The following is a 12656-nucleotide window of genomic DNA, read 5'->3' as shown; positions in this document are numbered from 1 at the left end:
TCTTCCTCAAAAAAAAGAAGCCACCTCTCTTAGGAGAGAAGGGGAGAGTGCATTATTTCACAGCAGATGTGAGGTGTGAGCTGGATTGAAGCAAGTTTCCAGAGAAGTAGACAGATGCCCCAGAGGGAAAAAGAAATATCCCTGTATGTTCACAGAGAATGAGAAGTTCTGATGGCTGGACCATGCCGTGCATAAGCAGAAATCTAGGGGCTTAATTATGAAGGGCTCTATGACTTACAGTAAGAAGATTCTACTAGTCTATAGGTGCTGAGAGACATTGAACGATTTTAAGAAAAGTAGTGATGTGACCAGATGGAGGTCTGTAGTTGCTTATGTATTAAAATGAAGGTAACCTCCTAAAAGGAAGATTGGGCCTTAATATCTCCACTGCATCAAAACAGCAAAGTGACATTGGTTATTATGAATGAATATGCAATATAAAATAATCAGGTTTGATTTTTTAAATGGAATTGATTGGATTACTACCATTCAGGACACACTATCAAAGATTCCAGTTATCTTGATGTGAGCAATGTTCCAAATGACACAAATTCTGTATTCTTATTGAAGTAAAAAAGAACAGTTATTAAGTTTATAAACACCTAAAATAAAACTGTTACTTTTTAGTTCTCTTCTTTCCTTTTGGAACTTTTTGCTTGTATGTAGAATTGTTAAATGCAACTCAGCTGTGACAGCTACGAATGCTGTAACACACCACACCAAAGTGGCCTGTTCCATGTTTGTCCTTCATCAGCTCAGAGAGTTCCTATTCCATCTTCAAGGACAGAGGAGAAATGAAAAAAGCCTAAGGACGGGCCAAGGAGATTCGCTGACTATTTATAGAATAACCTTATGTTAGAGAGAATCAGTTCTTCAAAGAGAGCAAACTAAAGCTTTACATGTGCTTAATAGAAACTGCAGCATTGTGAGATGTAGGGAAACAACTCCTAAAGCGAAGGATCACTTTGTAACCCTAAAAGAAGAATGTAAGGGATAAATGTAAAATTAACAATGAGCTAAAGTGAAATGATTCTTAGTGTCATCTATTCTTTTCTTTTATTGTTGTCTTGGGACATTATATCTTGAGAATATTTTCTTAGGCAACTTCTGCTGCCTCCTTCAGACCTGCCAAAAGAGCAAAATAGTACAGTTAGCATCACTTTTACACCTTGAATGTCAGCTGTTTACCCCTGTTGAATTCTTTTGTACGTATAAAAATTGATATATGTTATTGCATAGTGGTTTTAAAGAAATTATACCATTTAAATAATATTTAAAATAATTTGTTTTAAATTCCACTCTTGTGGATCATAAATCCCACCCGATTTAAACATAGGAAGAGTGAGAGCTACTTTGCTCCTTTTTTGTTTGGAACCAATTTCACGGTGCTATAGTTTTTTGCAACACTTTTATTATATAACCAGGCCCAGAAGATCCCCATCCCCCATCTGTTCACTATAATGTTTTCCTCCCATTTTTATTCCAGAAGATGCCAAGACAGCCTCCTGGTGGGTTACCTTGGCAACCTCATGTGTCATGTTTTAGAATGTCCCAAGGCTGCAGTTTTATTTCCATTTGCATGCAGTTCAGTCAGCTAACTGTAAATTAAAAAGGCTTGTTGTAGAATCAACCTTTTTTGTTTCTTGCAGAATGAGAAATAGATAATTAGGATTACTGTTCAGTAATATCCACTTAAATGTAATACTGTATATAAGAAAACTTGGATTGCTCTTACCTAAAGTCATGGTATTTTTCACAGGGCACTTCATAAACTGATGCTGTAGTGCCGCATAATATAATACACGGTGTATTATACACATAACATACCCAGTGTGACTGCTTGATCTCATCTCTGCAAAGCATGTCACTTTATAATCTTTTGATGACAACCATAGAAGGCTTTTCTCAATGGAGCTTTTGACATGTCAATCAGTGTAAGACTTCAGTAACTCAAGATTATCTTATTACATCAAGCTACAAATTTCAGCCTTCAGTCAAATACTGAAAATATATCATCTTAATATTTCTCATCTGAAGAGTCATATCTCTTTAGCTGTATCTTTTAAAAGTTAGTGACATAATTCCTTTTTTATAAGCTTAAAATACTTTTAACATATTTGTCTTCAAAGATAGACTTTTGCAGTTTTATAAAAAGCAAGAGAGAGAGAATCCCTGAAACTTGAGCAAAGTTGTATAGAAAGTTAATAGCAAAGCTGAAATGAAAAGTAATTCTCTTCGAACTTCAGTATTTATTAGGTAGCAGAGTGAGAGCGATGGATCAATGTTGTTGCTTCGGGAATAAAACTGCCATTGTGCATGCTTCACAGTCTGTAAGATATTTTTTGCTTCTCTGTAAAGAGTTTAGGAATTCTATGATCACTTATAACATTCTAGGACCGTATTCTGCTATGGAATAGTGACATTTTTCTGTTTGACCCAGACTCAACGTTACCTTGAAATTAATAACCTCTTTCTAAGAAAGGGTCTCTGAAGAGCTTTTTCTGAGTACTTTTGAGTACCACCCTAAATTGAGCTATATTTCCCCCTTTCATTCCTCAGGGGCACCGGCTGAACGTGCTTCAATATGTGCAGGGTAATTCAGTTGCTCTTTCTTTTAAAGTGTTTCCTTCTAGGCTTGATTATCCTTAGTGTGTCATATTTTAGCTTGGAATTTGATGGAAATAGATCATCATTGCTCATTAGTTTTCTATTTTTCAAGTCCTCCACATCCTGAGAGATTAGGAGAATCTTTCAATACAGTTCACTCATTAAGGATGTCTGTGCTTGAATACCATTCTTCTGTGAATATCCTTAAAGCAATATGGCTCCTTTAAACATGATTTTGTAACAGACAATTCAATACATAATAGGAGCCTGGAGTAAGAGATGACTTCTTTTTAAACTCCAAAGATAAAGCTAGCTTGATATCTTACTTATTGATGTAAAAATACTCTGAAGTAGATAATAAAGAAACAGAACGATTGATGTCTAGACTAACTTTGCCAATGTCATTCATCTTGTTCAGGGTAGATAAACTATCAAAATCCAAATTTGCCTAATCCAAGTCTTGTTCTTAAAACACTATTAAAGTCTTCTCTAGACATTAGCTGTTCATGACACCAATGATGGCTTCTAATTTTTTTTTTAGGTTAGTAGTTTTAATGCTTGCAAATCAAAGGCAGATTGTTTCTCCTATAACCACAGTAAGGTTAGCTAACACTGAATGACTGATAGATTATGTCTGGTTCTGAGCAGCCGTAATTAAGAGCATTGAGCAGATCTCAGTCAAACATGATTTTTCACTTAAAATATTTTTAGAGGACCTAGGTGCAGATAGATGAGTTAATTAAATTTATCTTTCTCAGTTCATGGCATATTGTCAGTCAATATTGTTCCATGCAAAGCTCCTCTCTTGCTTTCACTCTTTCTTTCTCTTATTTTTTACAGTTGTAAAATATATTGTGGTATAATTTACAAAAGACAAACTACATGTACTTAAAGTATATGATTTGATGAGTTTTGACATATTAATACACCTATGAAACCATCACGACAATCAAGTTAATGAGCTTATCCATCAACCCCCAAAATTTCCTTGTATCTCTTTGTAATCTCTCCTTGCCACCACTCTCCCAAACACAGATCTGTTTTTTATCACTCTAGATTAATTTGCGATTTCTAGAGTTTTTCTAGAAATAAAATCATACAGTATGCATTAATTTTGTGTGGTCTCTTTCATGCAGCGTAGTTATTGTCATGAGATTCATCCACATTTTAGTGGGTATCAATAGTTCCTTCTTTTTATCGCTGAGTAGTACTCCATTGTACAGAATTTGTTTATCATAAGGGACATTTGGGTCATTTCCAGCTTTTGTGTATTACAAATAAAGTTGTTATGAGCAGTTACATATGTCTTTGTGTGGACATATTTTTCATTTCTCTTTTGTAAATACCTAGGTGTGGAATGGCTGGCTCTTGTGGTAGAAGATGTTTACTTTTTTAAGAGTATGAAACTGTTTTACAAAATGGATGTGCCATTTTACAATCTCACTAGCTTTGTACAAGAGTCCCACATCCTGCCCAACACTTGGCCTGTTGGTCTTTTAATTGTCACCATTCTGATACATGTTTAGTGGTATCCCATTGTGGTTTTAATTTGCATTTCCCTAATGACTAATGAGGTTGAGCATCTTTTCATGTATTTATTTGACATCTGTATACCTCCTTTGGTGAGGTGTTTGTTTAAACCATTTGCCCATTTTCTACAGGGTTTTCTTATTATTGAGTTTTAACAGTTCTTTATATATTCTAGATACAGGTCCTTTATCAGATATATATTTTGCAAATATTTTCCCCCACTCCAGAGTATACCTTTTCACTTCAGACATGGTGTCTTAGAAAAGCAAAATTTCCTAATTTAATGAAATCCAATTTACCTTTTTCTTTCTTTTAAGGATCATGCTTTTGATGTTACATTTGAGAAATCTTTGTTTAACCTAAGATCACAAAGGCTTTCTACTGTTTTATTCTAGATGTTTTACAGCTTTAGGTTTATGATCTATTTTTAATTAATATTTATATGTTGTACAAAATATAGGTTGAGGTTCTTTTCTTTCTTTCTTTCTTCCTTTCTTCCTTCGTTCCTTCCTTCTTTCTTTCTTTTCTTTTTTTCCTTTCTCCCTCCCTCCCTTCCTTCCTTCTTCCTCTCTTCTTTTCTTTTTTTGCACATAGATGCCCATTTGTTCCAGGACCATTTGTTGAAAAACTATCATTTTCCATTGAATTGACTTTGCTCATTGAATATCAATTGCCTTTATATGTGGGGTGAATTTCTGGACTCTGGACTCTATATTCTAGTCCGCTGATCCATGTGTTTTTTTTTTTCAATTGTTCTTTTGTTTGTTTTCCCCTTTGTTCTATCTCCACTCCTATTTTCTTCCCCGGGATATAGGCTTGTTACTGTGTGTGTTTGTGTGTCTGTGTATATAGCATGTACTTATATATATCTGTACACACATATTTGTATATATATATATTATATATATTTTGTATATAGATGTTTTTATTTATGTAAATATTTTTGTCTTTATTCTGTTTGTTACTTTTTATAATATGTACTCATACTGTATTCAAAAATATACATAGATGCTCATATTTCTCTATGTAAACTTACCTAATGAGTTGTGTCTAATTGTTTCATAGGATCTGACAGTGAGCATCCACTACATTTTGTTTATCCCAGAAGAATGGAGACATAGTATACATATGCCTTCAGCTTTCTGGAATTACACGAAACATTACAATGAATACCCTTGTATAAATACATTTGTGAAACTGAGAGAATTTCTCTGAGGGTGGGACAACTGGGGCGAATTTATACACATACTTATACGAACCTCTTTCCAGTAAAACCAGAACAATTTATATTCCAACTAGTTGTGCATGAGGATTCCTTGTTCTTTACATCCTTGACAACTGGTGTTATATCATATCCAGATTTTTCCAGGTCAATAGGTGTAGAAGTACAATAACTTTTTAATTTGCATTTCTCAGATTGCTAGTAAATTTCAGCAACTCGTTTACATTAAACTACATACCTTTCTCCTTCTGAATTGTCTTTTAATTTTTTTGTGTTTTTCTATCATATTTGCTGTCCTTTTCCAGTTTTTTTGCAGAAGCTTCTGTATTCTGGACTAGCGTTCAATAGAACGTTCTGCAGTGATGGAAATATTCTATTTCTGTGCTATCTAATAGTACTAGCCACATGTGACTAGTGAGCACTTTGGAATATGGCTAGTGGCACTGCCGAAGCGAATTTTTCATTTTACTTAATTCCAACGAATCTACATTTAAAGAGTCATGTGGCTAGTGACTACTGTGCTAAAGAGTGCAATTCTAGACATTGGTCCTTTGACAGTGTTATATACTGCACTTGGCTTCTTTCTGGCTGTTATCTGTCTGCTACTTTTTTCTGTGGTCTGTTTCAGTCAACAGAAATCTTCACTTTTTTTGTGTGTATATGAGGAAGAGTGGCCCTGAGCTACCGTCTGTTGCCAATCTTCTTCTTTTCTTTCTGCTTGAGGAAGATTGCCACTAACAGCTGTGCCAATCTTCCTCTATTTTATGCAGGATGCCACCACAGCGTGGCCTGACAAACAGTGCTATGTCCATGCCTAGGATCCGAACCCGTCATCCCTGAGCCACCGAAGTGGACTGTATGAACTTAACCACTATGCCACTGGGCTGTCCCCCAGAAATCTTCACTTTTTTTTCTTTTTAAGCATTGGCACCTGGGCTAACAACTGTTGCCAATCTTTTTTTTTTTTTTTTTCTGCTTTATCTCCCCAACCCCCCCTGCCCCGTACACAGTTGTATATCTTAGTTGCAGGTCCTTATAGTTGTGGGATGTGGGACGCCGCCTCAACGTGGCCTGACGAGTGGTGCCATGTCTGCGCCCAGGATCTGAACCCTGGGCCGCCGCAGCAGAACGCGCGAACTTAACCACCCGACCACAGAGCTGGCCCCAAATCTTCACTTTTGATCTATTCAAATACATCAATTTTTGACTTAATGGTTTTCAGTTTCAGGGTTTTCTTCAATAAGTCCATCACATGTTGAGGTCACAAAGATGTTCTCCTGCAGTTTTTTTTTAACTTAAGGTGTCAGTTAATGATCCAATCTTATCTTCTTCTGTGTAGCCATATACAGTTTTCCCTCCATCATCTATTAAATAATCTCTTTGTAACTCATTGCTTTGTGGAGACATTTATCATATATCAAAATTATGTTTATATCTTTCTCAGTTCTGCATTCTCTTCACTGGGTTATTTCTCTGTTGTGCTTATTCCATATGGTTTTACTATCGTGGTTATGACATGTCTTAATAGCCAACAGGATGTGTACCTGATTTTTTGGTCAACTTTTTAAAAATTGCCTTAATTCTTTGTAGATTTTGATCTTTCATATAAACTTATTTTTAACCCTTAGTTTTTATTTACTAAGGTATCATTTACATACTAGTATTCAGCTCAACGAATGTTTATATATAACTATGTCACTACCACCTAGATCAAAATGTACAATATTTCCACAGCCCCCCAAATCTCTCCGTGTCCCTTTATACTCAATATCACTTCACCTGCAGAGGTAATCAGTATTCCCAATTGTATAATTATAGGTTAGTTATATATTCCTTTGGTCTGACTTCCCTTGATCAACATGTTTCTGAGATTAATTCATGTTATTGCATCAGTAATTTGTTCTTTTTATTGTCATATAGTATTCCATTTTATGAATATACCACCTTTTGTTTATCTAATTTCCTCTAGATGGACATTTGGATGGTTTCCTGTTTGGAGCTAGTCAACAGTGTGCTGGTAAATTTCGCTGGGAGTGAGGGAGACAGACACACTTATCTGTATGTAGCATTTGCCAATTCCCCTGGTGTAAATACTTTCGCCATGGCCAATTTCAAGCTGCATGGCTTCACAACAAGCTTGCAAAATTCCTTGTGAATTTCTGCAACCTGCCTCCAACACATACCTGGAACTATTATGAATAAAGCTATTCTGGATAGTCTTGTTTTTGTTGTTGTTTTCTCTTTTGGTACACATGGACTAATATTACTTGCATAGGTGCCAATTGCAAGATTTCTGGGTCATAGGGTAGATGTATGTTTAATTATTAGAAACCAATGAATTTCCCAGTTCGCTGCTAATTTTTACAGCATTTCACAACATACAGGAATAGACTTTACCACATTTCTTTTCTCCAGATACAGACATAATCTTGCAATTTTTCTTCTTGATCCATCAATGAGAAGAATTGTAGATATGTATATTTTTTGATGTTAAACATTACATACATTGATAATGTCAACCAAATTATATAGTTTTTTTAACACACTTTTGAATTTGGTTAGCCAGTGTTTTGTTTAGACTTTTTATATGTATAGACTTTTTTTTTGCTAAAAAGAAAGCAAAAATATATTAATTTCCAAACTAAGATTAAAATTTAAAGTCTATAAATTAAAGCATATAAATAATTCCTCAAATTTTCTATTATCGTTTATTTTTAACCTGACTTTCCTTCTTCTTTTCTTTTCTTTCTTTCTTTCTTTCTTTACTTTTTGACTTTTCTTATTCTTTAGGGGCATAATGCTAAAACCATTGTTTTCAGTCCTGGCAGTTGTAAATTGGAATCACTTCAGCGGAATTTTACAATTCCAGGTCCTCACCCATACAAACCAGAATCTCTGGTGTTGGAATCCAGGCAGTCTTATTTTTAAAGCTCTACAGGTGCTTTCTATATACAGCCAGGGATGAGATTCACTATTCTAAAAGATGTTGGAGTCTGGGGCAGTGTGTTGTAAATGTTGAGGACTGACTGTGAGAATCACATGGGTTATCTCCCTGTGTTCCCATAGAATCTGCCATGCTGGAGATGCCTAGGTGATTATGAAATATACATCTATACAACACACATACATGCAAACCTCAAGACTCTCTTTTATAATGTGAAACTTCAATTGTCAGCCATCTTTATATCAGATGTTCAATACGGAAACATATGCCTCATGCTGCCTTAGTTTCCTAGGAACTCTCTGATTTTACCTGCTCCAGCTATCTCATCATTGTCAGCAATGATCTTCACTTGCTGATTGCAATTAGTCAAAATATTTTGAAGAGAGGGTTAGATTAGATGGCCTCTAATTCTGCTCTGGCTATGAAGTTTATAATTCTTAGAAGATGTTAATTTTCTTACTTAGCTCCTTTAATTAGTTCTGAAGCTTACCAACCAGCTATCCAGTCATTTCAAGGTGAGACTTTTTTTTTTTTTCCATTTTCTGCTCCCATCTATCCACTTCCTTTCTTGTCTGAAGAGAAATGCAGGAAGAATTTCAAATGAAGAACTACGACGTGTGTCCATAGTCCCAATAAGTCCTTTGATTTTCCTATTAGGAGAAACTCAAGATTTTCAACTCTCATCTCTCTTCTTTCTGTGCTACAAATAGGTTTTCCATGTTTATTCATTCATCTCTGTCTACTTCTGCCTGCTTCCATAAAAGGTATATTAAAAGAACCATTTTCAAAATCTCATAGATTCGTAAGTAACAGTGAAATTTCCTATATTCCTAAGATTATTTTGGTTACCGTTAATGAGGTAGTTTTCAAGTCCACGAACAGAAGAGCCTCTCCATGTATCTTCTTTTGATCTTTAAAGTGTGGGTTGTTATGAGACAACTGAGAGTCCAGAGGTACCCAAAGTCACCCAGTGAACGGGCTCTAGTCTGAAGCTGGAATTCAAGTTTATCAATTTCTGGGTCTTCAAGTCTCAACAAGGAATGGAGAGTTTCTTTATTAAGTGTATTGAGACTAGCTGTGTATTTTGGAGAGTTCATAAATAATTGTCAGGTGTGATCCACGTCAGTGAAACAGCAAAAGGCATACATAGCAATTATGAAAGTGAATTTGGAAGAGTACAAAGAATATAGGATTAAGAAAAAGGTGTGAGTCAATTTGGCAGAATGGAAAGGATATAAGACGAAAACCACGTGCAAGTCCTTGTTCTTGTTTACTGGCTGTTGTTGAGGAAGTACTTATGTTTTCCAAGCTTGTTTCCCCACCTATTTCAGATACCTGTGAGTAATAAATGAGAGAATAGATATGAAAGTTCTTCAAAATTTCAAAAGTGCAAGACACATGAAGAACTTATGGATAGTAAAGTGAAGTCACTGGGAGGACTCAAAAGGAGGGTCAAAACCGGAGCTCTAGAGTCCAGTTAATGGTGATAATCCCATAACCTTTATCATATGCCTTTATTTTAGCTACTTAGTAACTCTGTTTCACATGAATAACAACACTTTCCATTGATACAGATACAATTAATCTCAAAAATTATGTGAATACATTTAACATAATTATTTTAGTGTAGTTTTTCTTTTATGATCAGGAAACTAAGGACTGGCATTAGACCTTTTATCAGAAAATAAATTACATGTACTTTAGTTCAATACATGACATCTCATTAAATTAATTTTGTAGATGAAGGTCTGAAACCTTGTCTAACAGCATATTGTATTTGTTTTCCATTTTTATCAGATGTAATCTAAATTTGTCATGTGGTTACATTTTGGGTGATCTACAATTCTCTTGTAGTGTAGCCATCCATTTTCCCACATACGGGGCAATTAATCATTTTTTTCCTGAAGTCTAGTTTTAATATATTAGGGAAAGGAAATAGAACATAAAATGCCAGTAAAGAAATTACCATGCACTCCATTTGCTTTCAGTTTTGAATAATATAGGTAGATAAAGTATATATGATAGCCCCCCAGAAAACCCTAAATGATATCTCCTTACCACTTAAAGCATACCAGGAATAATTTATAATGTAAAGAAGTAGAGGTTTCGAAGTTATTTGTAGAATTCAGTACTTGAGTGGTTTATATTAGGGGTTCTTTAAGGGGAAGAGGAGACGGTTTTGCTTCAAAGGAAGCTTGATCAGTATCTGGAGACATTTTTGGTTGTAACAACTGAAGGAGTGCTACTGGTATCTAGTCAGTAGAGGCCAAAGATACTGCTAAACGTCCTACAATACACAGGACAGCCCCCAGAACAAAGAATTATCCTGCCCAAAATGTCAGTAATGCTGAGATTGAGAAACCCTGACTTAAATTCAACGGGTGACAACCTTTCATGATTATGGGGGGGGCTGTAACCTATTTAATTTCGCCTGCTCCCATCCGTAGCCCAGGCTGGAGAGTAACGCTCACACTGCTTATCAAGCCATGCTGTGGGGATGTACTACATGCGAAATAGAGGAAGATTGGCACACATGTTAGCTCAGGGCCTATCTTCCTCACCAAAAAATAAAAAAGGATAATAATTCATGATTACTTGAAAAGAGCCTATTCGTGAGGATGGAGAAGGAGAAATTTCCTAGAGACAGATTGAAATAAGTGTAAAAGCAAGCTATGGTTTCAGCATCCAGCGCTGCAGTGTTCACATTAGTTTCACCTCTGACACTTTCAAAAGTTATAGAGAAACAACCCACGTAGACTTTTAATTGAGTAGATCTGAAAGCTGTTCTACTAAGGATGTGGGGGAGTCAGATCGGTGGTTGTTTTGACCTTTGTAGATCACTGAGGATGGCCAGGAAGCAAAAAACAACGGAGGGTAAAATAGATTAAGAACAAAATCCACAAAAAGTAAGCACGGGAAGGGAATAGGAATATAGTGTTGCCCTTGTTGTTGTCGTTCTGTGTAGTTTATTTTGGGGTATGGAGGGGCGAGGGAGAGGGAGTCGCAGCGGAACGGTGTTGGGGAGGATGTAGAACGTTTTGACTTTGGATTAATTGAGCAGGGAAGAATGTGCGGTTCTCTCAACTCAGCCTTAAGCAGTAGAGCGGACGCCGGTCCCTGGACCCGCAAGAGCGCTGGGACACAGGGTTGGGTTTCTAGTGAGGTTACCGGCCGTTGTGGGACCCTTGCAGGGGACGTGGATCTCGAAGCTCTGAGGAGCGTGGATGGGCCGGGGGCGGGGGCGCCGGGGCAGGGATGGAGAGGCCGGGCGGAGGGAGGCGCGCAGGGCCGGCCGCGGCTGCATTGCGGCGGGGAGAGCGGCGGGGCAGCGCAGGCGCGGGACCTGGTCTCGGCGCGGGGCGGGGAGCGGGGTCTGGAGCCGGAGGCGCATGCAGCAGGTGCCTTCGCGGAGAGCGCAGGTCCCGGGGAAGGAGCCGGCGTGCCTCCGCGCCCCAGGCCTCTCCCCGGTAAGCCTCTGCTTCCCTCGGCCCCGCGGTCCCCCGCCCTCCCCATCGCAGGCTGAGTGAGTATCTGGGGCCCACACGTCCTTTCCGCGAGGGCGCCCCCACCCAGTGCCCGCCCGGGACGTCGCGCCCAGAGGGCACCCCGCCCCCCAGGGCAGGACCTCTGCGCTCCGCCCAAGTCTTTTGGGCAAGAAGCCACAGGCAACGCTCTTGTTTGTAAGTTTTGTCTGCTTAGTTAGACAACAGCCCAAGAACTGCAAGTTCTAAAATAGTTCTCCTTCCCCCTGATTGTTTTGGGGACGGAGAGGTGGAGTAGACTGTGGAGACTGATGGAAACAATAAATATTTTAAATTAGCGTGTTGATGGCATAGTTGCATGGTTCCAAGCTGTCATCTTTTTTTCCCCTTGAACAAATATGACGTGGACTTAGACTCTGAAAAAAAAGTCCCTGTTGAAAGTAAAATATGGAGGGTTCTCTTTAGACAAGAAGGCTTAGTTAATGGACTGTTCTACTAGTCGCCTGAAACGGGGCTGGTTAATAAAATGGCAGTGGAAGTCGTTTCAAAAATTTAAAAAGTTCCCATTCTCTCTTTCTTGCCTACTTCTAGAGATGTTGATTTTATGTAAAAAGTTAAGGTTAACTTTGCTAATTGTATTAAACAAAACCCTGGTATTGTGCGTATCTTACTGAAAAACACTTTTGAACAGTTCTGTAAATGTAACCTATTTAGAAGGAGGTAATTTTGGGGGCGGGGGAGGAGGAGGATAAGGACAGTTTTCTGGAATACAGAACAAATTTAGTGCCAAACCTGTATGCTAAGCTACTTTGATACAACTTCAGTTTCATGTATGATTGAATAAAAGTAGTGTGAAGTTGGAGCCTTGCTT

At 37.5% G+C, this 12656-nt stretch overlaps 1 protein-coding gene across 3 annotated transcripts in view; it reads left to right on the top strand.

Annotated features, from left to right (window-relative positions):
• Nucleotides 1-11603: 11603 nt before the first annotated feature.
• Nucleotides 11604-12656, top strand: part of THSD7A (thrombospondin type 1 domain containing 7A) — a 676621-nt gene continuing 675568 nt past the window's right edge. The window contains exon 1 of one of the 3 annotated variants that reach the window (XM_070615793.1): nucleotides 11604-11770. The gene's annotated coding sequence lies outside the window, so the exon portion shown is untranslated. The remainder of the gene's footprint in view (nucleotides 11771-12656) is intronic. The other 2 variants (XM_070615794.1, XM_070615795.1) reach the window with 2 other exon arrangements.

Source organism: Equus przewalskii, chromosome 4 (genome assembly GCF_037783145.1).
Source record: "Equus przewalskii isolate Varuska chromosome 4, EquPr2, whole genome shotgun sequence".
In the NCBI taxonomy this organism is placed as follows: Eukaryota; Metazoa; Chordata; class Mammalia; order Perissodactyla; family Equidae; genus Equus; species Equus przewalskii.
The sequence above is the reverse complement of the archived record's forward strand: the minus strand, read 5'-3'. Positions and strand labels throughout refer to the sequence as shown.